The sequence below is a fragment of the Lissotriton helveticus genome, chromosome 6, assembly GCF_964261635.1.
Source record: "Lissotriton helveticus chromosome 6, aLisHel1.1, whole genome shotgun sequence".
NCBI lineage: Eukaryota > Metazoa > Chordata > Amphibia > Caudata > Salamandridae > Lissotriton > Lissotriton helveticus.
In genome coordinates this window covers 677140414-677167655 of record NC_136067.1, presented here as the reverse complement: position 1 = coordinate 677167655, position 27242 = coordinate 677140414, and the positions used below count along the sequence as shown (strand labels likewise).

At 46.6% G+C, this 27242-nt stretch overlaps 1 protein-coding gene across 5 annotated transcripts in view; it reads left to right on the top strand.

Annotated features, from left to right (window-relative positions):
- The window catches only part of PGM3 (phosphoglucomutase 3), a 292467-nt gene that overhangs the window by 125548 nt on the left and 139677 nt on the right, over positions 1 to 27242 (top strand). The window lies entirely within an intron of this gene.

Below are 27242 nucleotides of genomic sequence, written 5' to 3'. Positions count from 1 at the left end.
CGAATATCCAGGTTTTAAGTTGCTTTCTGAAGGAGAGGTGGTACTGTGTAAGGCGGAGGTGGGTGGGGAGAGAATTCCAGGTTTTGGCCGCTAAGTAGGAGAAGGATCTACCACCCATGGTGGATTTATGGATGCGTGGAATAGCGGCGAGGGCCTGATTGGACGATCGTAGTTGGCGGGTGGGGGTGTAGAAGGACAGGCGCGTGTTGAGGCGTTCGGGTCCTAGGTCGTAGAGGGCTTTGTGTGCGTGGGTGAGGAGTCGGAACGTTATCCTCTTGTTGACGGGGAGCCAGTGGAGGTCTTTCAGGTGATCGGAAATGTGAGCTTGGCGGGGGATGTCTAGTATAAGTCTTGCTGAGGCGTTTTGGATGCGTTGGAGTTTTTTCTGTAGTTTGGCTGTGGTTCCGGCGTAAAGGGTGTTTCCGTAGTCCAGTCGGTTTGTGACCAGTGCGGGTGACCGTTTTTCTTGTTTCGGTGGGGATCCAACGGAATATTTTTTTGAGCATGCGTAGGATGTTGAAGCATGATGATGAGACGGCGTTGACTTGTCTGGTCATCGAGAGGGAGGAGTCCAGGATGAAGCCCAGGTTGCGTGCGTGGTCTGTTGGTATGGGTGCTGTTCCCAGGGCTGGTGGCCACCATGAGTCGTCCCAAGCAGAGGGGGATGAGCCTAAGATTAGGACTTCCATTTTGTCCGAGTTCAGTTTTAAACGGCTGTTCTTCATCCACTCGGCAACATCTTTCATTCCTTCGTGTAAGTTGGTTTTGGCGGTGTTTGGGTCTTTGGTGAGGGAGAGGATCAGCTGGGTGTCGTCTGCGTAGGAGATGATGTTGAGGTTGTGTTGGCGCGCGATGGATGCGAGGGGACTCATGTATACGTTGAAGAGGGTGGGACTGAGTGATGATCCTTGTGGTACGCCGCAGATGACTTCAGTGGGCTCCGATCTGAAAGGGGGAGGCTGATTCTGGGTTCTTCCAGCGAGGAATGAGATGATCCAGTCCAATGCTTTTCCTTGTACTCCGACGTTGCTGAGGCGTTGTATGAGGGAGTTATGACAGACTGTGTCGAAGGCAGTGGAGAGGTCAAGTAGGATGAGGGCAACTGTTTCTCCGTTGTCCAGTAGTGTTCGAATGTCGTCTGTTGCTGCGATGAGGGCGGTCTCGGTGCTGTGTTTGGCTCGGAAGCCGGACTGTGAGAGGTCGAGGGATTTGTTGGATTCGAGGAAGGCGGCGAGCTGATTGACGGCTTTCTCAATTACTTTGGCAGGGAATGGGAGGAGTGAGATGGGGCGGTAGTTCGTGAGTTCAGTGGGGTCTGCTGTGGGTTTCTTCAGAAGGGCGCTGAGTTCGGCTTGTTTCCAGCTTTCCGGGAAGGTAGCGGAGTTGAGGGAGCAGTTGATGACGTCTCGGAGATGGGGTGCGATGATGGAGTCTGCTTTGTTGAAAATGTGGTGGGGACATGGGTCGGTTGGCGATCCTGAGTGGATGGAGTTCATCAGGCGGATGGTGTCTTCCGTGGTGATTGGGTTCCAAGCGCAAAGGTTGTTAGAGGGGGGTTCTGGTTCAGAGGTGGGTGGAGTGGGCTGGTCTCCGGACTGGTTTACAAAGATGTTATGTATGTCGGCGATTTTGTTGTGGAAGAAAGAGGCTAGGGAGTCGCAAAGGTCTTGGGATGGAGTGATGTCGTTGGCGCCGGCGGTGGGGTTGGTAAACTCTTTGACGATGTTTAATAGTTCTTTGCTGTTGTGGGCGTTGTTGTCAAGTCGATCCTTGAGTGCTTATTTCTTGGTGGATCGGATCAGTTGATGGTGTTTGCGGGTGGCGGTGTTGAAGGTGGTCAGGTTGTCAGTGGTTGGGTTTTTTCTCCAGGCTTTCTCGAGGGTACGACATAACTTCTTAGATGTCTTAATGTCATCGTTGAACCAGGGGGCTTTTTTACTTTGCTTGATTTGGTGGTTTTTCAAGGGAGCAAGTTCGTCAGCGCTGTGGGTGATCCATTGTGTGAGGTTGGTGGCAGCTTGGTTTGGGTCCGATTATTTTGCAGGAGGGTTTTGGTGAAGCGATGTGAAGAGCTGTTCGTGGTAATTTTGTTCCAGTTTCTTCGGGGGATTGGTTGTGGGAGGTTGTGGGTCGTGGTCTTTTTGTAGTTGAAGTGAACGCAGCTGTGGTCCGTCCAGTGGAGAGTTGTGGTGTGGTTGAAGGAGATGTGCTTGCTAGAGGTGAAGATTGGGTCGAGGGTGTGTCCGGCATAGTGGGTGGGGGTATCGACAAGTTGTTTGAGTCCGAGATTGGCCAGGTTGTCCAGGAGGGTGGTGTTGCTGTCGTTATTCTTTTCCAGGTGGAAGTTGAGGTCTCCCAGTAGAATGTAGTCCTCGGAGGGGAGGGCGTGTGGGCTGATGAAGTCAATGATGTCTTCGCTGAATTGTGTGCGGGGTCCTGGTGGTCTGTAGATGAGGGTGCCCCTGAGTGTGGTCCTGGGGTCGGTGTGGATCTGGAAATGAAGGTGTTCGGCAGCTGCGAGGATATCGTCTGAGCTGGTCGTGATGCGGATGGAGTTCTTATGGACGATGGCGATGCCTCCTCCTTTTTGAATGGTGCGGTCCTTTCGGATGATCTTGTAGCCATCCGGGATGGCTATGGCGATGTCGGGAGCTGATGAGGCGTTCATCCAGGTTTCTGTAAGAAAGGCGACGTCCGGTGAAGTGGTGTCGAGTAGGTTCCAGAGTTCAATGGCGTGTCTGTGGACCGAGCGGGTGTTGAGTAGGATGCATTTCAGGTGGTTAGTGTCGGAGCTCTGTTTGGAGTCTGTGGATTTGGTGTGGGTCCTGATGTAGTTGAACTTGCAGGAGTGGCAGGTGAAGGGTCCATGGGTGTGTCCTGGGGCGGCTTGGTAGCAGTCTAGGATGCGGCCGAGGTTGAGTGCTGAGAGGGAAGCGGCATCATATGTTAAGCGGGAGGAGTGGGATTTACGAGGACCATGGGGGCTGGCGCTGGGCGCGGTCCAGGCGCGGACGGGCGTAGACGGGCTTACCTTTGGCGCGCCTTCGGCGCGCATGGGGCGCGACCGCTGCGCGTAAAAGCATCTGTCATATGTGGATGATGGAGGGGGCGAGGGAGGAGCAGCTGGGAGGCGGGAGCGGGGTGGAGAGGACGGGCTCCGAGGCACACCAACAACAAGATGGCGCAAAAGCGAAACCGGAACAGGCTGGGGCACAGAAATCAATTGCGCTGTGGGCAGTGGTACAATCAGGCACGATATATTATTTAAATAAATAAACTCATCTAATGCGAGCGCTACTAAACGAAATTGGCCCAGACACACTTTAAGGCAATGCGATGTACAGGGAGGCAGAGATACCCCAATGCGAGTAATGCACAGAGGAGAACACAAGCAGGCAGGCACAACTTCTAATTAAGGCACCAAAGCAATGCGAGCAGACAATAACGATACCCAGGAGAGACCAGGAGGCGTGGGGAGCGACCGCTTCTGACGGAGTCAGGACGGTCACAGTGCTTCACGGGACAGGGCGAGCCTTATCAGACAGTGGGAGGGAGGAGCAGCTGGGAGGCGGGAGCGGGGTGGAGAGGACGGGCTCCGAGGCACACCAAGAACAAGATGGCAGCAAAAGTGAAACCGGAACAGGCTGGGGCACAGAAATCAATTGCGCTGTGGGCAGTGGTACAATCAGGCACGATATATTATTTAAATAAATAAACTCATATAATGCGAGCGCTACTAAACGAAATTGGCCCAGACACACTTTAAGGCAATGCGATGTACAGGGAGGCAGAGATACCCCAATGCGAGTAATGCACAGAGGAGAACACAAGCAGGCAGGCACAACTTCTAATTAAGGCACCAAAGCAATGCGAGCAGACAATAACGATACCCAGGAGAGACCAGGAGGCGTGGGGAGCGACCGCTTCTGACGGAGTCAGGACGGTCACAGCGCTTCACGGGACGGGGCGAGCTTTATCAGACAGTGGGAGGGAGGAGCAGCTGGGAGGCGGGAGCGGGGTGGAGAGGAGGGCTCCGAGGCACACCAACAACAAGATGGCAGCAAAAGCAAAACCGGAACAGGCTGGGGCACAGAAATCAATTGCGCTGTGGGCAGTGGTACAATCAGGCACGATATATTATTTAAATAAATAAACTCATATAATGCGAGCGCTACTAAACGAAATTGGCCCAGACACACTTTAAGGCAATGCGATGTACAGGGAGGCAGAGATACCCCAAACAAAGGAAATAATTTAACCTAGAGAGGAAAAAATATATAATCTCTCTAAAAGTAGAGCTTAAGAAGATGGCCCTTGATGCAAAAATGGAGTACAAAGAGAAATGCTGGGGAGAGCTTCTAGAATCAATTGAAAATAAGAATTTGAGACAATTTTGGAAATTGATAAAAGCATCATCGTCTCCCCCTGCAGGAGAAATGATATGCGTCGTAAGTGAGGCAGCCTGGGACAAATATATAAGAGAACTGTATGAAACAAGATTAGTCTCAGGAGTAAGAGCTCTACCAGGGTGGCAGGAAATCTCAGACGAATTTAAATCGTATTTCACCGAAGACCACATTGGAGAAATAATTAAGAAGTTGAACCTAACTAGAGCAGCAGGGCCGGATAACCTCCCAGCTATAATCCTTAAATCCCAAACAAAATGGTGGGCACAGTTTTTCTCAAACCTCTTCCAATTAATCCTAACAGAGGGAAAAATGCCATCAAACTGGAAGGGAGCAATAATCAGACCTATACACAAAAAGGGTAGCCCAGGAGAACCGCAAAATTACAGATTGATAAATCTCCTGGACATAGGGGCAAAAATCTTTTCAAAACTTGTCCTTAACAGACTGGATGCCTGGGTGGAGGAGTACTCAATAATACCAATCGAACAGGGAGGGTTTAGAGCAGGTCATTCAACAATAGATCACTGCTTCTCCCTATGGGCAATGGCGAGGAAGGCAAGGTCATCTGGTTGGATGGGTTCTAATGAGCGGGAAACCGAGTCCCAGAATTCCGGATCGTCAGCATTTGGGCCGTAGATATTTATTACGTGGATGGGGTCATCCTCCCTTAGTAGGTGTGTAACGGAAAGCCTTCCTTCTTCGTCATGAGAGTGCGAGACTAGTGTTAGATTGGCTTTTTTCGCTAGTAAGGTGATTACCCCTCCTTTTTTGTGAGTCGCTGGTGAGTTCAATATGTGTGACGCCCAATGAATGTTCAGGAACCTTAGATCTTCCTCAGACAATTTGGATTCCTGGAGTAATATAATGTCCCCCCTCGATTTGGCGAGATATTCAAAAACTTTCCTCCTTTTTACCGGATGGTTTAGGCCCTTAACATTAAGAGAGATTATGGTAAGGTCATCGACTAATGATTTTGTATTAGACATCGGAGTGAGATTTTATCGCTGAGAAGTAGCATGGCAATCGAATGATACCGGTGTGTAGCGTCGTGTGCTGGACACATTGGTGTGGGTCAGTGTGAGGAGATACAACTCTAAGGACAGGGAGTAAGATGCAGCATTGAAATAAGACTTGGGAATGCAGCGAGAGATGCATGCCATTCCTGTAAGAAGTGAACATATGCAAAAGACAGTACAAAACATAAAGGAAAATAGTTATTCTCTGAACTCTTTTAGCTCCATTTTCTCCCCCCCCTGACAAAACTACCCTCCATCCCCCCCCTCCCTATCCCTCCCTCCCCTCCCTCCAAAAACATACTTAGGGAGTACGACGGCAGTACCGTGCCGGTGGAGCAGGAGTACCAAACTGGTAACTAGTAAATTCCCTAGACATCAAAAGTAGCATGGTAACGATAAACATGAGACATGAAATTTGTCTTATCCGTCAAGCAGTTATGTGGCTGAAAAAAAAAAAAGGACCACTAAGAATAGCAGGTAGTCAGTGGTAGTGGAGTGAGAACATAAACAGTTTACGCTAAGGCATTAATGAATAATATTAGTGTGACATTGTAGTGAGCACAAGGCCTGCATGTACAAAGGTGGTATAGGCCTACAAATGCAGAGTTGTAAACTTTATGTAAACCAAATGACACAACTATAATAGCATTAACTCACGATACAGGAGAGTGTCACGTGAGATGAAGGACTTTGATGTTGACGCAGACTTTATCTGATTACAGAGCATGGCACTAGAGCCATCTCAAGTCCGATTAGGATCAGGCAAAGGTTTGTTGGCATTGAATACCAGCTGAGTTGGATGAGTTCATGTTTTCCTTTTGTTCGAAAGACCGGACGATAGATCCATTTCCTGCTCACGACGATCTTCTAGTAGGTCCGCAAGGGCTCTGGGGTCCGTGAAGAATCTTGGATGGCCGTTCACTACAATTCTGAATTTCGCCGGACCGGCGAAGGAGAATGTAATACTTTTGGATATGAGTTTGTCCCTGAGTTCCAGGAAACCTTTACGGATCGCCACCGTGTGTTTTGAGAAGTCCTGCGTAAAGATGATTCTATGACCTTCCCACGTGATGGAGTGATTTTTCCTTGCGAATTGAAGGATCATCTCTACATGTTGAAATCTGAGTGGTTTGCATATCAATGGTCTGGGGCCCCTGGAGTTCCTGGTAGCGAAGGTGGGGATCCTGTGTGCCCTGTCGAGTTCAAGGCCGTGTGGGAATTCTATGTTGGTGATCATAGGTATCCATGATTCGAGGAAGGCCACGCAGGAACCTGCATCTTTTTCGGAGTTCTCCGGAACGCCAAAAATTCTGATGTACCCTCTTCTGTTCCTATCTTCCAACTCCGCGTTATGTCGTTTAAGTTCGTCCGTGGTGTTTTCTAGACGTTGTATCTTGGAAGCTGATTGTCGAGCCAGGTCCTCCACGTCGCTAATACGTTGCTCGGCTGCCCCCAAACCTGTGTTTATTGCACTCATATCGGCTCTGATCGCTGTGAGTTCCAGTTGCATAGAGTCGGTATTAGATTTGGTAGATTTTGACAGTTCGTGGAGATCAGCCAGTTTCCTGAGAATCATATCCATCGTGGCAGCCATGTCTGATTTGCTTTTAATGGGGGAGTCCGAGATAAGTGGGTCTGGCTTCACCTTTTTGATGGTGTTTCTGTCCTTTCTATTAGCCATCGGAGCGTGTAGTGGGTTAACTGCTGTAGGAAGCAGGGTGGGCCCGTGTAAAGTCGGTAAGAAGACACTGTGGGCTGCTGGAGCAGGTCACCCACGGTAGTAGGACCGGGCTGCTGTTCGTCTGCTGTGATTGGGGCTTCGGGAGCTATCCGGGCTCAGGAGCTAAGGGTGTTAGGGCAGTGGCACACAGACTTTGAATGCGCAGGGAGATTAAGGAAGCACGGTACCTGTGGGCGCTACAGCGATAGGTGGGCTCCGTGGCAGATTAGGCTGTGGTCTGTATGTCTCCGACCATGAGGAGACGCTCGGTAGTGAGGCAGATCCTGATGGTCACGTGGCAGGCAGCACTGGTCAAGAGCGGTCGCTTCTGAGCTTGGTAGGGCAAGGTGGAGCCGTTCAGATGTATCAGAGACCCACTAGGACGGTAGGATTGGTATTGAGATGAAGCAGGAGCTCACCGTGTGGCCATATAGTGTGCTTACGAGGGAGTAGTCGCCGCCATTTTGGGGTCAGGCACGATATGCCGGTTAGCAGCTGTCAGGTCGTCTGCTGGTCAACTCTCGCCTCATGGTGACCATAGGGGTCGTTTTCCAGTGCCTGTTACACTTCCCCGGCATGTGGTGGGTGGCAGATGATTCCAGAAGCGTTGTTTTAGTGCTCGGCGTCAGGCATCGGAGTCGCGACCGGGCGCCGCCATTTTGGATTCAGCCCGGGCCAGAGAGCGCTCGCCGACAAGGTCCGAGAGAGACCGCAAATGGTCAGTTGCAGGCGGATTTCATCCCGCTGGAGGGCTCCTCATGTATCCAGGCGCAGGATCCTTGATTTTGGATCGTGTACCAATGGGCAGAGCAGGGAAAACGGAAGGAGTCGCTCTCCCGATCCACGGAGCTCCCGGTTCAGGCGGCCATTTCCCCTGCTGTCCAAGCCACGCCCCCCGTCGTTTAGGAGATTTTTTTAAGAATAGTGCACTGGTTTCATTTATGGATTTAATGGAAGCATTGGCAATCACGAAGAATGATTTTTTCAAATATTTACAATTACGGGATTTTTTATATAAACAATGTCGATCACAGGTTATTGTTAACATTGAATTTATTGAAGCTTTTTTAAAAGGGGCTAAGATTGGGGCCTTGTATGAAATCTTACTTTCAAAGCAACCGGACGATATTGAAATGCAATATGCGAAATGGCAAAATCGACTGGGTAGTTCTGGTTCATTTTTGCAAGAATCGATTGATATGGCGGTAGTAGTAGTAGTTTTGTCTGCAAATCTGGGTACCCAACATTATAAAACTGTGTTTAATTTATATCACACGCCAGCCAAAATGATGCAGTGGGGTGATATTCATGACAAGAAATGTTTTAGATGTCAAATGGAGGAAGCAGATATTGTTCATGTATTTTTTTATTGTAATGCACTCTCTGTTTTTTCTATGTATTGAGGAATTTGTGCTCGCAACAACGAAGGTGCAATGTCGTATTAGTCGAGAATTGCTGCTTTTCGGGGTTAGTACTGACATGGAAAGTGTACAGAATTATTATCCCCACCGATATTTTATTTTATGGCAATGACGGTAGCTAGGTTATGTATTGCTACAATGTGGCTGAAACCAGAGGCCCCTGTCTTTGAAATGTGGAGAGCTATGTTTTATAATGTGTTCTATCTCGAATTTAACTTATACCGTATCAAATCTGTGAGAAAAAAACAATTAGGGCTGAAGATATGGCAACCAATGCTTCAACATTTGGAACTTTCATTGTAAAAGTATGGTTTATGACACTTACTTTATTATTGTTTTAAATTTCATTGTTTTTCTCGTTTTTTTGTATGCTATGAACTAAACAATAAAGATTAAAAAACAAAAATCTATCATTTAAGTAAGAGATGGGTGTTGTGGTCGACATTTCGGTCTATAACGCTGTCGTCCGCTAGACTATCTTCAGGACTGAGTACAATAAAAATTGATTGACCCTCTGAGATTAATGCCAAAACAAATTTGTTTGTTAAATTTTCAAAGTTTGAATACATTTTGCACAGAATAAATCAGCCAAATGTCATCAATGTTTGTTTAGTGCCAGATGTAGTTCAATGGCATAAGGGCACTTGACTTGCTGAAGTAGCAAAGCCTTTGCGAGTGTGATTAGAGGTTATTATATCTGTGTGTCGTTGATTTTTTTCTCATACGTGACAGCACTGTTCACGCTAAGGATCGGCAAATGCCCCCCTCCCACAGTACTTTGTGGTGACTTTCTTCCCGCCTCCCTCCTGTCCTCACCCGTGACCCACATAGCCATAACTGCCTGGGGAACAGGTGCAGATTCTGTATCTGCGTATTTTGTTACATGAATAGTTAAAAAAAAGAAATTGAATGTATATGCTAACCGATATTTTAAGTGCTCCAGACCTCTGTCCCCTCGTGGAGGTAGCACGTTAATCTGCAGAGCTGGCAATAATATCCAAAACTCAGACACATTTGAAAAAGTGAGATAGGATGCTCACTAAGGCAACTGCAGTGCAAAGAAGTTTGTTGCCAAACTGCTCAAGGCAATTTAACTACCATGGGTTCATGATGGGGGTACAAGCTGTTAGTGCTCAGTATATACAGTGCCTTAGTGACCAATGACCTATATAGATGACCTGTTTATTATTTGGCAAGGAACACATGACTTCTCTGAGATATCTGTTAGAAGTTTGAACAACAATTAATACAATTTAAAATTAACATCAGAAATGAGTAAAGAAACAATCACTTTCTTAGATGTACATATTCAGATACAGGAGGGTAAGATCACACAAGACTTTTCAGAAACTAACAGCAGGTAATACTCTCCACGATAGTAGTGATCACCCAGAACCCCATCTCCTATGGACTCTTAAGGGCATGTAGGAACTGTAGTACTGAAGATGCCGATATGGAAGAACAAAAGAATAGGATTTGCAGATTTAGAGAGAGAGGCTATCTCAGATACGTCTTCAATAAAGGAGTCAGGAGAGTCAAAGAGAGAACTGGGGACTCTATACTGTTTGAGAATAAGGCAAAGACTGAAACAAAATCTGAGAAATGTATCTGGTTCACTACAGCATATAATAAGGCATCTAAGGTGACGCACCTAGCATTACATATAGAAGTTGATCTCTATGAGATAGATTGATGTAGAGTTCGTTTTCGGAACATTACCATCTATTAAATCAGATCCCTAGGGCTTTTTTCCATGCAGGAAATGTAAAGCTTGCAGAAATAGAGAGGTTACAAAACAATATTATGTTCCGTATTGTAATATTCAAAGAATGATAAATGAATTTCTGATTTACAACTACGACTTTGTAATTTGTGTTTTAGAATGTCCATGTAAAAATCGTTATCGAAAGCACCACCATTCATTTGGTTACAAAACGCATGCTAGAACATATGAGGGCCAATGTTAACAATGATGAGCTCTATTCTGTTGCACAACATTTTGCTGAATATCATTTCAGTAGTAGGAATATGCTCAAATAGTTTATAATCCAGCAAGTTCAGAAAAAACAAAGAGGAGGAAATAAACAGTATGAATAAGGTAGAAGAGCTTAACACTGATTTAAAGGTATCTAGATACAAACATCTGCCTCTCAGATGGTATGTAGATTTTAAAGTTGTCTAAGGTTTTTAATAGGTTGTATAATTTTTCTTCACTTCAGGAAGAAGAGGAAAGAGTTCTCGTTGAAGATAGTGAGAAAGTGGTAGGCAGCTAGTCTACACCCCTATCCTTTTCTTCCTTTTACTGATAGACTGGACTACTAATGCCCATTAGATAAGCACACTTTTGCTGTTATTTTGTTCATGAAAGATTATAAGTTGTATAACTTGTATATAATATATAGGGTAGGTGTGCCCACTGTGGGTAAATATAATTACTAAACCCATTAAATATGATAAACATTAGGAAATATTGGTTTGTCTGCTTGAGATGAAGCATTGCAGGGCATATTTCTTGTAATTAAGTGCATGTCACAGGTAACCATATATGCCCACTGTGGGCTTAATTGTGTAATGCTCGTTTCGGTTTGCCTCGTTTGATGTGGAGTGACAACGGTAGTCATTTTAATGCCAGGGTAATTCAGTTAATATGCGATGGTCTGAGAATTTAGCCGCAATTTCATGCTGTCAGCAGGATTGGGTGAGAAGTACAATGGTACTCAAGTTAAAATTAGCTAAGATTGAGGAGACAACAGGGTTACAGTGGCCTGATGCTTTACCATTAGCTCTTTTGTCAACAAGAACAACAGACCATTCTAGGACAGGATTGTCACCATACGAGGTCGTGTTTGGACGCCCGGCAAATGTGTGGGGCGTCCCGCGACGGTTTTCAGATATTGAATATCTGCTGTTGATCGATTACCTTTACCAGTTAACTGAAAATGTGCGTTTTATTCACCAACATGTCTGGGAGTCCCTGCCAGCTACACCAGAGGGGCCTGGACACGACATTCAGCCTGGTGATTTCATCCTGAGCCGTAATTTTCAGATGAAGAAAAGTTTGGAGCCGCGTTGGAAGGGGCCACTGCGGGTTTAGCTGGCATCTCGCACCGTCATCAAAGTTTACGAATATAAGAACTGGATTCATGCCTCCCATTGCAAGAGGGTGCCCCTGCCTTTGCCTCACGACCAATGGATCAAAGATGGAGTAGGGGACTCTGAGTGTGAGACGGTGCCTCAGTTTGTCCCCTTCAGTGACGCCAAGCTGATCTGGACCAAAACGGATGCCGTAAATGATGCAGCAGTTCCAAAGGAGATACAAGCTATCCAGGAGCCTCTTTTCACTACTCTTTTCAGGTACAGCTTGCGACCCAGACTGGGGAATAATGCAAAAAAGAAGACGTCCGATTAGACAGGGTGTACTTTGCTGTAGTACCAACAGGATTAGTTTAGGGTGATGTAAGATTGGTGCAATGTTTTGACATTGGGAGGGATAGCTTGAATGTACTCTCTCAAGGAGTACATTGTCCTGATCTACGTGGGATACATCAAGAGCTTAGGGCAGAGCAAGCTCCACCGCTGGTGCTCACGAGCGCCAACATAATGATGAACAATTGGAGCCTGTACCAGTGAGGCTCTTACGGACACTGGGAACACTTACCCTTGCTATAATTTTTGTTGCACAATCTTTTTTGTGGGATTTCTCTACTTGCTTACTTATGCATCCCTTTGGTCAGGCTATTGATGATGAGGAACATCCATTTGCACCAGCGCGTTCAATATGGGGTTGGTCAACAAAGAATAATATGGTCTGCATACTAATTGTTGTGATTGCAACAGCAACAATATTTGAAATATCTTGGTTTCTAGAGGAGAAATCTCCTGTGCATTCCTTAGTAGGTAATACTCCCACTCCCCCTGAACACATTTTTGGTACTCTAGCCCCACACAAAGAAGTACATAGGCAGTCCTACACAGATATCTTCATACACATGTTGCATCATGCTCATAATGTGTCCAATACTACTAATTGTTGGGTTTGTGGGTTGCTCCCTTCGGTCACTCATAAAAGCGACACTCTGTTGTAATTTTTCTTGTTTTTGTTTTATATAGCGCAAACTAGACCTGAGACACCGGGTATTGGAGCGCTTTACATGAGCCCCAGTTTCGTTGTCTATGCCACTGTCATATATTGGTAGCTGCGAGGGTTGGTATGAACTATTTCGGCTGGTGTACTTCCAATTTCAACGTTCTACTTTGGATAGAACATCCACTGATTCTCACAATGCGAATGAATATTTGCGCTTCTACCAAGGATTTACCTCTATAGGACCGGCAGGACAAGGGACTCTAGGCACAGTGTCCTCAAAGTCATGTTTGAAAACGTACTGTAAAGTAAAGGATAATGCCTAGTTTCGAATGGAAATGGCTGATTTCCAATGGTTTAACACCTCTGAGTACTTTCAATCCTTCCAAGCTCAAAATATTACCAATGATAACTGTGCCAGTAGTTAATAAGACAGCTGGGTTTTGTGTCTAGGGGACTAGGGAGATAAAGGTGGAGGATAGTAAATGGAATTTCACCTACAAACCAAATACGGCTAATAGTCCGCCTTTGATCCTACCCCATAATGTCTATTACGTCTGTGGGTCACAAGCTCACGTCTGGCTCCAGAGGGAATGGGCAGGCACATGTTATCTCTTTCCTTTTTCCCCTCTGTATATGTTACACCGTCTAATTATCACAAAACTCATCAGCTGCAACGTAGAAGTACTTACCTGACCCGAGTAAAAAAGGTTGTTGACATAGAGAATATAGATCGGACGGACCCCACCGCACAGCAATTTGGAGACGCTGTGAAGGGCCTACTACCTTTTTGGGGCCCCATGGCTAATAATCTTTAAGTTAGTCAGTTAACAAGAGTAGTTGAAGCAGTTATCAATACAACAGCTGGGATAATGACAAATGTCACTGCAGAACTCCAGGCTACGAGATTAGTCACTTTGTAGAACAGGATGGTGCTAGATGTTATACTTGCAGACCGGGGAGGGGCCTGTTGCGTCATAGGCTGTTGTGTTTACATACCTGATCATGCTCCCAATGTTTATTCAGCTATACAAAAATTACATAGAATATCGTCTGTAATACACCAAGAAGTAGGTACTTGGACACTGTTGGGATGGTTTTGGAACACACGAACATCCTGGTGTTGGAATATCTTAACTTTCTTGGCTGTGATTGCCGGTATCTTCTTCACTTGTTGCCTCTGCATACAATGTCTCCCAGCTTGTTGCTCCTATTGTGTCAATATCCTCACTCCAAACAGAAAATGTCCACGAACATGTTCTATTTTCTTTGATCACTACATAAATTGGTACAAAAGGGGGTGGTGATGGACGGAGCATCTGAACCAATCAAACACTCACACCTAGTCAACAGATCTGGGTTTAATCCATCACCGTTCTTTAGCCCACTCTGCCACCCCAGTTCAGACATGGCCATCTGCAAATCAGTCTGACCCTGTGCCTCATGGGAAAAGTCCAGCCCAAACTGCCAAGCCATGCCTTCCCTGGACCGGAAACTAGCTTCCGAGGACCGGTTTCTGGCATTTCAGCCGTCTTCAGCCCGGCTGGCTTGAATCCAGTGGCAAAGTGAGCAAGGGACTCACGTCTGAGCATACCCTGCCAACTTATGGCGAACAAAGTGGTACAAAAGGGGGTGGTGATAGACGGAGCATCTGAACCAATCAAACACTCACACCCAGTCAACAGATCAGACTGATTTGTATATGGCCATGTCTGAACTGGGGTGGCAGAGTGGGCTAAAGAACGGTGATGGATTGAACCCAGATCTGTTGACTGGGTGTGAGTGTTAGATTGGTTCAGATACTCCGTCCATCACCACACCCTTTTGTACCTCTTTGTTCGCCATAAGTTGGCAGGGTATGCTCAGACGTGAGTCCCTCGCTCACTTTGCCACTGGATTCAAGCAAGCCGGGCTGAAGACGGCTGAAATGCCAGAAACCGGTCCTCGGAAGCTTGTTTCCGGTCCAGGGAAGGCATGGCTTGGCAGTTCGGGCTGGACTGTGAGGTTCCGTGAAAATCGTTACGGTGTTTTGGGCATTGCCGAATATGGACGAATGTGGTATCTATGAACCGTAAATGGCGAGCTCGGTAAGTGTACGCGTTTTCACTACACTACCTGGCTTGGTTCGCCTTATTCACGTGTTTCTACATCTGAACCCGTGGGTTCCATTTTAGATACGGCATCCATTTTGTTCCTTGCCCTCACGTAGTCAGTGAACAGGCAAGTGTCCGCACCATGAACTTTTAGTTCCCAAGACATACGGAAGACGCATTTTCCTTTCATGCTCCTTTATGACCGGAGGAATGACACTGCAGAGGCAAATGGCTCAGCTTGAGGGTAATCATGCCGTACCGGCCTATTGTTTCAGCCGTGCATGCGCTGGGATCAAGCTCTTTGATCCTATGATCATGTTTTCAATATTACCCCCACACTCTTTTCTTTATCTGTGCCTGACTTCCTAGCAGCTGTTCTGGTCTCTTTACTCTTGCTCATTTACAACTCAAGTGGAATGTGCCTAACGATGGGAAGATGTGCTTTTACAGTTGGGGACTGGTAATGTTACTGTGATTATGTTCCGGAGTTCTGAAAGCATGAAAGCGACCCTTTTTGAAGTTTATTGTGGGAACTGGGTTGTAACCTTTTGTTCACATGTTGTGCAATGGCAAAATCCTGTATAAAAGAGAGCGACTCACATATGCAAGTTGAAGCAGACTTGTAGAACCTACACGCTGTTGTACTTCTAGTGACTTTTGCCTCCCTGCAGTAATAAACTCTGATCTTTGACGCCGAAGGAAGCCTCCCGTGTCTCTGTCACTTGTGCGCCGAAACAGGTATCCCACGAAGGTTATAGGTGTTGTTCCCTGGCACCGCTGGGTCTTAAATAGCTCAGTCCTTCAGTTGGCGCCCAACTCGGGGCGACACCGGCGGTACCGGTCCAAAGCCTGACGATTGTGAGGAACTTCGTGTGAAATCTCCGAGGAAAAGGTGCACCCCGCTTCATCGATCCTGTTGTCGAAATAAGTGGTCCGAAGATTTTTCCCGCGAAGATTCCCGCCTCCTGACGGCTGCGACGGACCGATGCCCTGACTGTCGACCTGTTTTCGACGCCCGGCGTAGACCTTCCGTACAAGCGAGACGATAGACGGGCCTTCCTGGTGACGCCATTGAAGTTCTCAGTTAAGTATTTGTGGGTCGCTCCCAGTCCTTAGTTGTTGTCGAGCTTTTTAAGCTTTGTTGTATGCATGGTTCCATTGCATTTGTGGTTCTTAGTTGTTGGTCCTTAGTTGTTATTTGACAATTGCAATTGCCAAAAACCGAGGGTTTTGTTTTTCACGAAGAATTAGTGTTTCGGTAACCCTTGAAGTTTGATACTAGGTTAGTGTGCACGATGCCTAGCCATAGTGGATTTCTTGGTTTTCTTAAATGTTGCAACAAGGATTCCCGGTTGGAGGACTCGTGTCCGATACCTCCAGTTGGAACTCCGATATATGAGCTCTATAGTCGACATGGTGTGGGTCCTATTATTTATAATAAATATTGGGTCCGTTACACGAGAAAAGATGGTGTCCTTAGTTGGCCACCGCATGGAAGTTTTGAACTTGCGATTTTAGATAATCTTGAAGCTAAATTATTTAAAAAGAAAGCTAGGCCAGCTATGTTTGATTCTTTTCGGTTATGGCGTAAAGAGGCCAAGCAGAAAGAAATCAAACAGCTTAAAAAGGATCGAAGAGAAGGTTTCGTTCCGATCATGCAAGTTGTACAACAATGTCAGCGAGATAAAGAAGAGAAAGAAATAGAAGTTTCCACTAGACTACATCACATGAGGATAGACAAATGTTATCCGGTCTTACCAGCTAGTCTTGATAAGAAAGAAGAGGATTCAAAGGAGGATCCCCTGTTAGCGTATTTGATGAAATCGCCACCTCCTTATGCACAGGGTGCTACAGCTCCTGTAGTTCCTCCAGTAGTCCCACCTGTCGTTCCTCCTGTTGTCCCTCCTGTTGTTACGGCGGCTGCTGGTCAGCCCGTTGTTAATCCTACGTTTGTCCCACCACCTGTTCCTATTCCTACTGCACCTTTGCCTGTACCCCCTCAGCCGCTAGTTTCTGCTGCTTCGACTGTTTCGTCTGTCTCTACTGTTCCTACGTTCACTTCTAATATTGTCGCTCCTGTTCTTTTTCCTACTTCTCCTTCTGTTCGTACCCGTATCCCTAATACTGTTGCTACGCTCTATTCACCACTATCTGGATCGATACTGCCGCCCAGCGTTTCTAAAACTTCTCAGAGACAAAGTCAAATCCCTGGTGGAAGGGAGAGAGAGACGTTAGTGACAATGGCACATAGGTGGATAAGACATCCTGTTAATTACCCTCCACGAGTGGTCTTCGACACGTTTTCTCAGTTTAATGAGCCTACACAGAGATTCGTGTTCGAAGAAATGTGTAACTTTTTGAGGGAGAAATGGTATAATGATGATTTAGATACCGTACCGCCCGATATGATTGAACTTCAGAGTCAATTTTCGAATGGTATGATTGTAGGTGGAGATGTACGACGTGCCTTAGAGCGATTGTTAGCCCATAGGTCAACAGTGCCTTCTCGAGTGTCGTTTGATGACGACTATGAGAATTGGAAAGCGGCTCCTGGTCAGTATCCTATGAGAGAAGTTCCGCCAGTATGGATGCCAGGTGATCCTGGTGCTGCCCCTCCGATCCCTCCACATTTCCAAAGAGTTTGGATACACCTCCCATGGAAGCGATCAGAATTCCTACAAGTCAAACAGTCCTTGCCTGATCCACGCAAGAATCCGGCGGGTTACTACAAGGAGTTGTCTCAATTGGTAGATGCGACCATTATGAACCTTGCCGACATCGACATGCTGTTCGGTAATGTTGTACCACAGCCAGTTTGGGCAAAAATTCATCAGGAAAATCATGCGAATGAGTTAGGCGGTGATTGGGCTACAATAATAGCGGCTGATGGTCGACAAGTTGGTGGGGCTAAGCCTGAGCAGGTAATTTCAGACCTGCCCCAGAGAATAATTACGCTCATGAAAACGCTTATGCCGGCGATGAGAGTAAACTGGGATAAATTATCAGCTTGTAAGCAAAAGAAAGACGAGAGTGTCTCTGATTTCTTCACTAGGTTCGAAGAGACATTTGTCGATCATAGCGGTCAGGATATGGGCACTGAGGGAGGCCAACGTTTATTTGTCGATAAATTCGTATTAAATTTGTTGCCAGAACTATGCAACAAATTGAAAAATTCAGAAAGTGCATGGGCTGTCTCAACCACTGCACAAATATTAGCAACGGCTCAATATTATGAGAATAGGGAGAAAGAAGAAAGTGATCGCGTAGATAAGAAAACGAAAGAGCTCAAAACGAAGGTTTTGTTGCAACAAGCGTATCCTCCACGTTCGAATCAAAATGAGTCGCAACAACAATATAGACCACAATCACAGTCCTCCAGAACACAGCCACGTTCTGACTCCTTTGACTATAGATCTACACTTGGGTATAATCAGTGTGCGTATTGTAGAAGGGAAGGTCACATAAAATACGACTGTCCCGCTTTGCGTGACTGTCTTAATGGTGTATCGCCACGAGGAAGCCGTGGTGGTCCTCAGCAGGCATCTCGAGGTAGAGGCCGCGGTACTATTCACAACCAGAATGATCACCCCCAGAATTCACCAGATACGAATAATTGTTTTGACCAGCGAAATGCGGGGTCAGTTAGATCTACACAATATCATGTGGACGATTACTACGTTGAACATGAGACTGTTGCAAACGATCATTACTAGGACAGCCACCGACAAAGAGAGGGAGTAGTATCAGTTCCGGTTGATCAGAGTGGGCCTTACGTCGCAGTAGCTACTTCTGGCGTAGTTGAGCCTTTTCTGTTAGACACTGGTGCGACGAAAAGTTCCATCATGCATTCGAAACTCCCTGGCGCACGTTTGTCTGGCTTAACAAATGTTTCCGTTGGATTCTCTGGCGCCCCTGTTAGCAATCCTGTTTCCAGCCCTTTGCCACTTACGATTGGCCCTCGTGAGCTGGAGGCTCCATTGATTCTATCTACTGGTTGTGGTGAGAATCTTTTGGGCTTGGATTTGTTAAAACGGTTATATGCGACTTTGTATTGCTCCCCTGAAGGAGTGGAGCTTACATTAGGTCGGAGAGTAATCTCTCCTATGTACTTGTCGATCGATAAACTCCCACCGGAATTGAGCTCCCTTCCTGCGTCTCTATGGGCCACAGGTCCCAATGACGTGGGTCTCTTGGACATCCCACCTTATATGATCAAGCTGAAACCAAATGTGCGACTGCCACGTATACCACAGTATCGTATCTCCATTGAGGGAGAACGAGCGCTATTAGCGATTGTACACGATCTGATCAAAAAGGATGTCGTTGAAGAAACTCGAGGAAATGTGTGTAATAGTCCTGTACTACCGATTTTAAAACGCACTGATCCATCTAAACCTCCTGTGTACCGTTTCATAATCGATTTGAGAGAGGTGAATAAAATCGTGATTCCACAATTCCCCGTGGTCCCTGATATCACGGCTTTGCTGACCCTGATTCCAGCTTCTGCCTCCTGGTTCACGGTGATCGACCTAAAGAATGCTTTCTTTAGTATCCCGATCGCTGAGGAAAGCAGAGACCTATTCGGATTTTCATTAGGTGGTCGCAGTTTCAGACTAAAACGCGCACCACAAGGCTATTGTGAAAGTCCGTCGATCTATAGCCAGGCACTCAAAAGCCAACTGGATGCATTTGTGTTACCGATGGGTGCGGCTTTGATTCAATACGTTGACGACCTATTAGTGGCAGCTGATACGGAGGCTCTTTGCAAAACGGCTACAGTATCACTATTGCGCTACCTACATGACTTACATCACAAGGTGTCACCTTCCAAACTGCAATATTGTTGCCAAGAAGTAACCTACTTAGGTCACTTATTATCAAAAGAAGGGAGAAGGTTGACCCCAGAGAGAATTGCAGCGATTTCTCGAATGACTGTGCCTAAAACTCAGAGAGATGTACGTGCCTTTCTAGGTATTACGTCATACTGCAGACAATGGATCCCAAATTTTTCACTATTGGCGAAACCATTGTTAGCCCTCACGTGCAAGGATGTTCCGACTCCTTTGCCATGGACTGAAGAGTGTCAGAAAAGTTTCTCTGAATTACGTGATGCGTTGTGTTCGGCTCCTGTGTTAGGTACTCCTGATTACAGTAAGCCGTTTACACTGTACGTTCACGAGAGGGATGGTTGTGCGTTGAGTGTTCTGGCGCAACAATTTGGTGACAAACAGCGCCCATGCGCATATTTTTCTTCGACCTTAGACCCAGTAGCCAGAGCTTTGCCGAGTTGCTTAAGAGCAACAGCGGCAGCCGCGGCGTCCATTCGACAGTCCGCAGGTCTGGTCATGGATAATATGCTTACGGTGATGGTTCCGCATGCAGTTGACACTCTCTTGAACCGAACGAAAACTCAACATTTGACGAGCGCAAGGTTGTCTGGGTATGAGTTGACGTTACTGGCTAGTCACATACGCATCAAACGATGTAATGTGTTGAACCCAGCAACATTGTTGCCGATCAACATGGAGTCAAGTGGTGAAGCACCACATGACTGTTATCTGAGAACTGAGGAGGAAACAAAGGGTCGTATTGACCTGAAAGATACTCCATTGGTAGATCCCGATGGTACTTTGTATGTGGATGGTTCCTGTTTTAAGTTGCCGAATGGTGATGTGACGACTGCGTATGCTGTAGTGACATTGAGTACGGTTGTAGAAACTGCAAGATTGAGTCAGAATTCGGCTCAGGCTGCTGAGCTGATCGCCTTGACAAGAGCGTGTGTGTTGTCCAGAGGAAAACGGGTGAATGTGTTTACCGACAGCCAGTATGCTTTTGGTGTGGCGCACAGTTTTGGGCGATTGTGGAGAGAAAGAGGATTCTTAACGTCGCATGGCACGAAGATTCAGCATGGTCAGCTTGTGAACGACCTTCTAGATGCACTTACATTGCCTAAACAGGTGGCAATAATCAAATGTAGTGCGCATCGGAAAGTGACGGATGATGTTGGTCGTGGTAATGCGTTTGCAGACGAGATTGCTAAGGAGACAGCTAAAGATCTGACAAATCGAATGTATGTTACGAGTTCAGTGAGATGGCCAACGGAGACTAGTATGTGTGAAGACACAGTTGAAAGTGTGAAGGGAATACAGAATGAGGCCACTGAGACGGAAAAGACTAAATGGAAAGAGAGCACGGGGAAGTTGGATGAAAATGGATGTTGGGTTGATTTGTCAGAAAAGCAGAGATGGATGTTACCGGATGCATATGTGCTCGCTGTTGTTACAATGGCTCATGGTCCAGCACACATAAGCGCAAAAGGCATATGCAAGTTGTTGTCTCCTGTATGGAAGAATGATGGTATCACTAAATGTGCAGAGAGAGTGCTTAAGAATTGTATGGTGTGAGTAGATAACCCTTTGTTGGTGCACAATATGGCGGTCGTCTCCTTTGCAGCACGAATGGGCTCCGTCTCTGTCCCTGACGGTGTCGCCCTCCATGGCTTTAAGCGGCGGTCGGACTGCTTTGCTGAACTCTGCACTACCGAATTTCTAGATCGGCCGCCTGGCATTACCCATGCCTCCATCCTCACAGCGCTAGCCGATTTAGGGGCAGACTGGCATGATTGCTACTGTGCGCTCGGCGCGAAGTTGGAAGCAGCCGTTCTGGGGCTGGAGAGTGCCTCGCCAGCTGTCCCCCCTTGTGGTATCGTCCGAGTCTCTCCTGGAATCGATGTGGGGACATTGTTGCTGCGTGACTATCAACTGGGGCAACAGTCTGAGACTGGATTCTTTGCAGGACTGCCGCCAGCCCATATCGTGGACGCTACATTGTTTCCTATCCTGCCTCAGCTTTCACTGTCGACCGATGAACCCCTATCCTCGTTTGTGGCTCAGCTGGGGATGCAACTAGGTTTCTACGCTGCTCAGGCTGGCGATGCTGTGGATTTCCGTCACTGTGTTATGCCGCATTGGATGGACTTAGGTGCGACACTATTCTGGATCAATGCCGTGGTTGTTGCCTGGGTGTGTACTATTTGTGCGGGAGGACCTTCTCCTTGTAGAGGGCGGCCATCTTACCCCTTTGTTCTATCTGGGGCGGTGTGTTATCCGGGTTCATATTCGGGTAGACGCTTGAAATCTGGCCAGGGTTAGGAGTGATCTTCTTCGTGTTAACTGTGCTGAGGGACGGGTGGGGGCCCGGGACGGGACGCTTCCTCGACGCGTGCTGAAACGATTTCTGATGTCTCTCCCTGCCTTCTTTACGTTTTGATGCTTTGATTTTGTTGTCGTGGGTAGCGGAGAGTTTTAATGGCCGGGGAGTTCGGGTGATTTAGGATTTAGACTTTGGCCCTCCTCCAGTATTAGGGAATTCTTTTTCTATTTCTCTCTTTCTTTTCTCTATATTTCGGGTTCTTTAGTGGGCGACAGACACGCTGGCGGGGGGGGGGGTAGGCCGTAGCCTCCGCATTGTTGTAGGGTGGGGGGGGGGGTTTAATTTCATACAGTTCATTTCTATGGGCCTTTTCTATTTTCTGCGCTTTTCTTTACCTATTTCTGTCCTGGGTCCGAGGGACGGGTTAGTGGGAGTGGGTGGCGCTGTGCATGGCGTGTACTTTTCAATTTACGCTCTTGCTGTTTTGCCTTGATCCGCCATGTTGTCTTGGATGCCAGCTTATACGGTTGATTCCATACTATGCTGTTACCTGCTCCTGATGTGAAGTAATGATACGGACTCAGTACTCCTTGATCTCTATTCTTCACTGTTTATGTTTTACACTTTAAAATTTTAAAACTAACCTTCACTGCTCCTGTTTTCCTGGTGGCACGTAATCGTTTTCGGAGTTATTCCATCATTATTGCTATTTATCCTGGTGCCGCTGGGAATCTGTATTGTTCGCTTTTGTGCTAAAAGTATTGTGGCCGGCCTGACGGTTGTGGGCCCGTATTTGTTACTGTTTTGCACAATAAAGGTTTTAAAAAAAAATAAAAAAAAATAAAAAAAAAGAATTGTATGGTGTGTTTGATGTATAATCCCGGTAAGGGCACTCCCACTCCACCTGGTCATTTTGCCCCTCCTACATGCCCTTTCGAAGTTATTCAGTTGGACTTCATCCATATGGAGAGATGCAACAATTTGAAATATGTTTTGGTTGTAGTATGTGCCTTCTCCAGATGGATTGAGGCTTACCCCCCTTAAGGATAATACTGCCCTATCCACAGCAAAAATTCTGCTCAAAGAGTATTTCCCCAGATACGGCATGCCTCGGATTGTATGGTCGGACAACGGAAGTGAGTTTGTGGGAAGTGTGATGAAGAGTGTGTGTCGTGGCTTAGGTATAGTGCAGAAATTTCATAGTGCTAATCATCCTCAGTCAGCGGGTTTGGTGGAAGGATACAATGGCACCCTGAAACTGAAACTTGCAAAAATTCAGGCAACAACTGGTTTATCATGGCCAGATGCTTTGCCTCTAGCTCTCTTATCGACCAGGGCAACTGTGCACTCTCGAGTAGGGCTTAGCCCATATGAGATTGTGTTCGGCCGTCCTGCTAATATTTGGGGAGTCCCGAGACCTAAAGAATTTGATAGAATTGAATATCCCATGCTGATTGATTATCTCCATGATCTGACTGCTAAATTGAGTTTGATTCATCAACAGGTCTTTGAGGCTCTGCCGTCACAGACAGAGGGTCCTGGTCATCGGCTGCAACCAGGGGACTGGGTCCTCACCCGTAACTTCGGACGAAAACGAAACCTTGAGCCGAGGTTTGTGGGACCCTTCCAGGTGCTACTGGCAACAAGGACGGCGGTTCGGCTGGAGGGACGGAAGCATTGGGTGCATGCCACCCACACCAAGAAAGTCCCGCTTCCTTTGCCGGCGGATACTTGGATAATAAAGGGTTTTTCCTCGTCCGAGACCGACGGCCCACAACGCTTTGTCCCGTTCAGCGAAGCTCAGCCCATATCTGACACCCTTGTTGATTCCCCTCAAACAATTTCCTTTCCCTCTACCTTGAAAACTTCAAGTGCTGAACAATTGTCTGAACAATCGAACACTCATTTGCCATCCAATTCACTGTTTGAAGATCAGACACGCCCTGGGGGCAGCCGATACTTTTTTCGCCCACGCACAAAAGACTAATAAAATAATTTTGTATTTTTGGATCCCGCAGTAACTCTGAACATTGTGGACATTTTATATGGTGTACCTTTTTCCTTTTTCGTGCAGCCGAGAACCTTATAATAAATTGAATGTTCAATTTATCTAGAACCTATCATCCGGGTTGGCCGTAGGGCCGTGCGGGTACTTTCTTCTGGTTAGCAGTTATCGACACTAGGTCGGTTTCTTTTGTCAATTTCTGGGAACTCCTGGGAATTGATGATCGCTACACAGAACGAAGTGCGTCAAGAACGTCGCGGACGGTCGTTAGAGGATGGAATTTTCTAAGCTGTCGAAAAGAGAGAAAATGCCGGCGCAAAGATCTGCATTAGATAAGGTGTTGCGTACAAAATGTTTCTTGCTACAGGTTTTCATGTTGTTCCTAACTGTTTCTATGCTGCTGGTGAGTGGAGTATATTATGGTTTTCAATCATTACTGCCTTCTGCCTTGCCTACCTCTCCTTCTAATGATCTAAAATTCGTCTCTACTGTTTCTCCACATTCTTTCCACATACTGCCCCAACATGAGCAAGTCAGACGTGCGGAATTTCGAAACAATTCTTTTGTACAACTTCTGCACCAGCATCAGATGGTGGTAAATACTACAAATTGTTGGGTGTGTGGACTAATGCCACACACCATGGACAGGGGTATCCCGTATTTTGTGCTTCCGTACAGTCCCCAAGGGTCAGCTCGGGCATTCCAAATCATGTTCCATAGTGCACTAGATTCCTACCCCCACCGAGAGCCACGCTCAGCAAGCTCTGGTCCTGGTCCATACCATAAGTCTCTGGCGACGGCGATTGCTGATCTAGATAGAGACATTTTCGATACCTCACTTATCCCAGAGGAGGAAGTGCAGGCCTATAAGTACCTTAGTGAGGCTGAGTATAGTATATCAGTGGGTGATAGGCAGCTTAAAAGCTCATCTCCAATCTGGATTGTACCTCACCTAGGACACTTATGTCTGCAAGGTCGTGGCCGAAATCCAAGAGCCCAGCTTGGGAAGAGCGCTTGTGTGGATACTTACGTTCTACCGATGCTCTCTTCCCCTGTCTTCTTAACTGCCAAGGGTACCTATTTTGTATGTTATGATCGAGCATATACGTGGTTACCTCATGATTTCTCGGGTATCTGCTATATTGCAAATCTCTTGCCTCCGACCTTCACTGTTGCCTCAGATTATCACAGAGCCAGAGTTGAGAGAGGTGTTATTAGCAAAGAAGATACTGCCGGTCAAGAAGCAGGAGACTTCTTTAAGGGTTTCCTACCGTTCTGGGGCCCTATGGTTAATAGCAGAAATCTGAGACAGTTAACCTGTGTAGTAGAGTCAACTGCTAACATAACCGCAAGTGCCCTTGGTAATTTGACAGCAGAGCTTCAAGCGGATAGGCTTATGACGTTACAGAACCGTATGGTTCTCGACATTGTTCTAGCAGATAGAGGAGGTGTGTGTGTAAGGTCATCCATTCGAGCTGCTGCATATTCATACCTGATAACGCTCCAACGGTTTATCAAGTCATCTCCAAGTTGCACAAAATCTCGGAGTCCATACACGTGGACGAGGGAGATTGGACGCTTCTAGGATGGTTTTGGGGCCTGATGTCGACCTGGGGTTGGAAGATTCTGATGATTATAGGGGTTGTTGTGACGTTCCTGTTCACGTGTTGTCTTTGTGTACAGTGTGGTCCTGCCTTATGTGGCCTTTGTGCTACAACGTGTATAAGAAGGCCGACTGTTTCCAGAGAGGCATTGATGGATAGAATAATGTTCCAGCAACACCTGAACGATCTGATGAATATCGAGATCGATTCTGATTTCGACTAGTGCTTGCCTACATGAGGGCAAAAGGAGCGTCTGAGGTTCCGTGAAAATAGTTACGGTGTTTTGGGCATTGCCGAATATGGACGAATGTGGTATCTATGAACCGTAAATGGCGAGCTCGGTAAGTGTACGCGTTTTCACTACACTACCTGGCTTGGTTCGCCTTATTCACGTGTTTCTACATCTGAACCCGTGGGTTCCATTTTAGATACGGCATCCATTTTGTTCCTTGCCCTCACGTAGTCAGTGAACAGGCAAGTGTCCGCACCATGAACTTTTAGTTCCCAAGACATACGGAAGACGCATTTTCCTTTCATGCTCCTTTATGACCGGAGGAATGACACTGCAGAGGCAAATGGCTCAGCTTGAGGGTAATCATGCCGTACCGGCCTATTGTTTCAGCCGTGCATGCGCTGGGATCAAGCTCTTTGATCCTATGATCATGTTTTCAATATTACCCCCACACTCTTCTTTATCTGTGCCTGACTTCCTAGCAGCTGTTCTTGTCTCTTTACTCTTGCTCATTTACAACTCAAGTGGAATGTGCCTAACGATGGGAAGATGTGCTTTTACAGTTGGGGACTGGTAATGTTACTGTGATTATGTTCCGGAGTTCTGAAAGCATGAAAGCGACCCTTTTTGAAGTTTATTGTGGGAACTGGGTTGTAACCTTTTGTTCACATGTTGTGCAATGGCAAAATCCTGTATAAAAGAGAGCGACTCACATATGCAAGTTGAAGCAGACTTGTAGAACCTACACGCTGTTGTACTTCTAGTGACTTTTGCCTCCCTGCAGTAATAAACTCTGATCTTTGACGCCGAAGGAAGCCTCCCGTGTCTCTGTCACTTGTGCGCCGAAACAGGTATCCCACGAAGGTTATAGGTGTTGTTCCCTGGCACCGCTGGGTCTTAAATAGCTCAGTCCTTCAACTGTTCCCATGAGGCACAGGGTCAGACTGATTTGCATATGGCCATGTCTGAACTGGGGTGGCAGAGTGGGCTAAAGAACGGTGATGGATTAAAACCAGATCTGTTGACTGGGTGGGAGTGTTTGATTGGTTCAGATGCTCCGTCCATCACCACCCCCTTTTGTACCACTACTGCAAAAAGGACGGTCTGTTGATGAAAATGTTTCCGTTATGTTTGCTTGTGCATTATTCTATGTATGTTAGCGTTCGCAGTACCATTTTATGTTTGCCTGCCATTTTGCACCATGATCGAAACTAATCCTTGCTCTTTCGAGAAACTGCTTGTGGTAGGTTTCGTTTCTACGAGGTTGGGCCTTGCTTTGCTGATGAATACACTGATCTTATTAGCTCATACCTTGCCCACTAGATAGAGGCCTTCTCCCACTAGTCCAGTGGCAGGCACGGACAGAGCGACCTTTAGTAGGAGATAGTGTCTGCACGGCCTCAGAATCAAAACCTACCCTTCTGTACTTCTTTGTTTAGCTGCATCTGCCGCAAAATTCCATTATGGGCGTGTTTCCATTGGTTCTGAATGGTACATAATGTATCT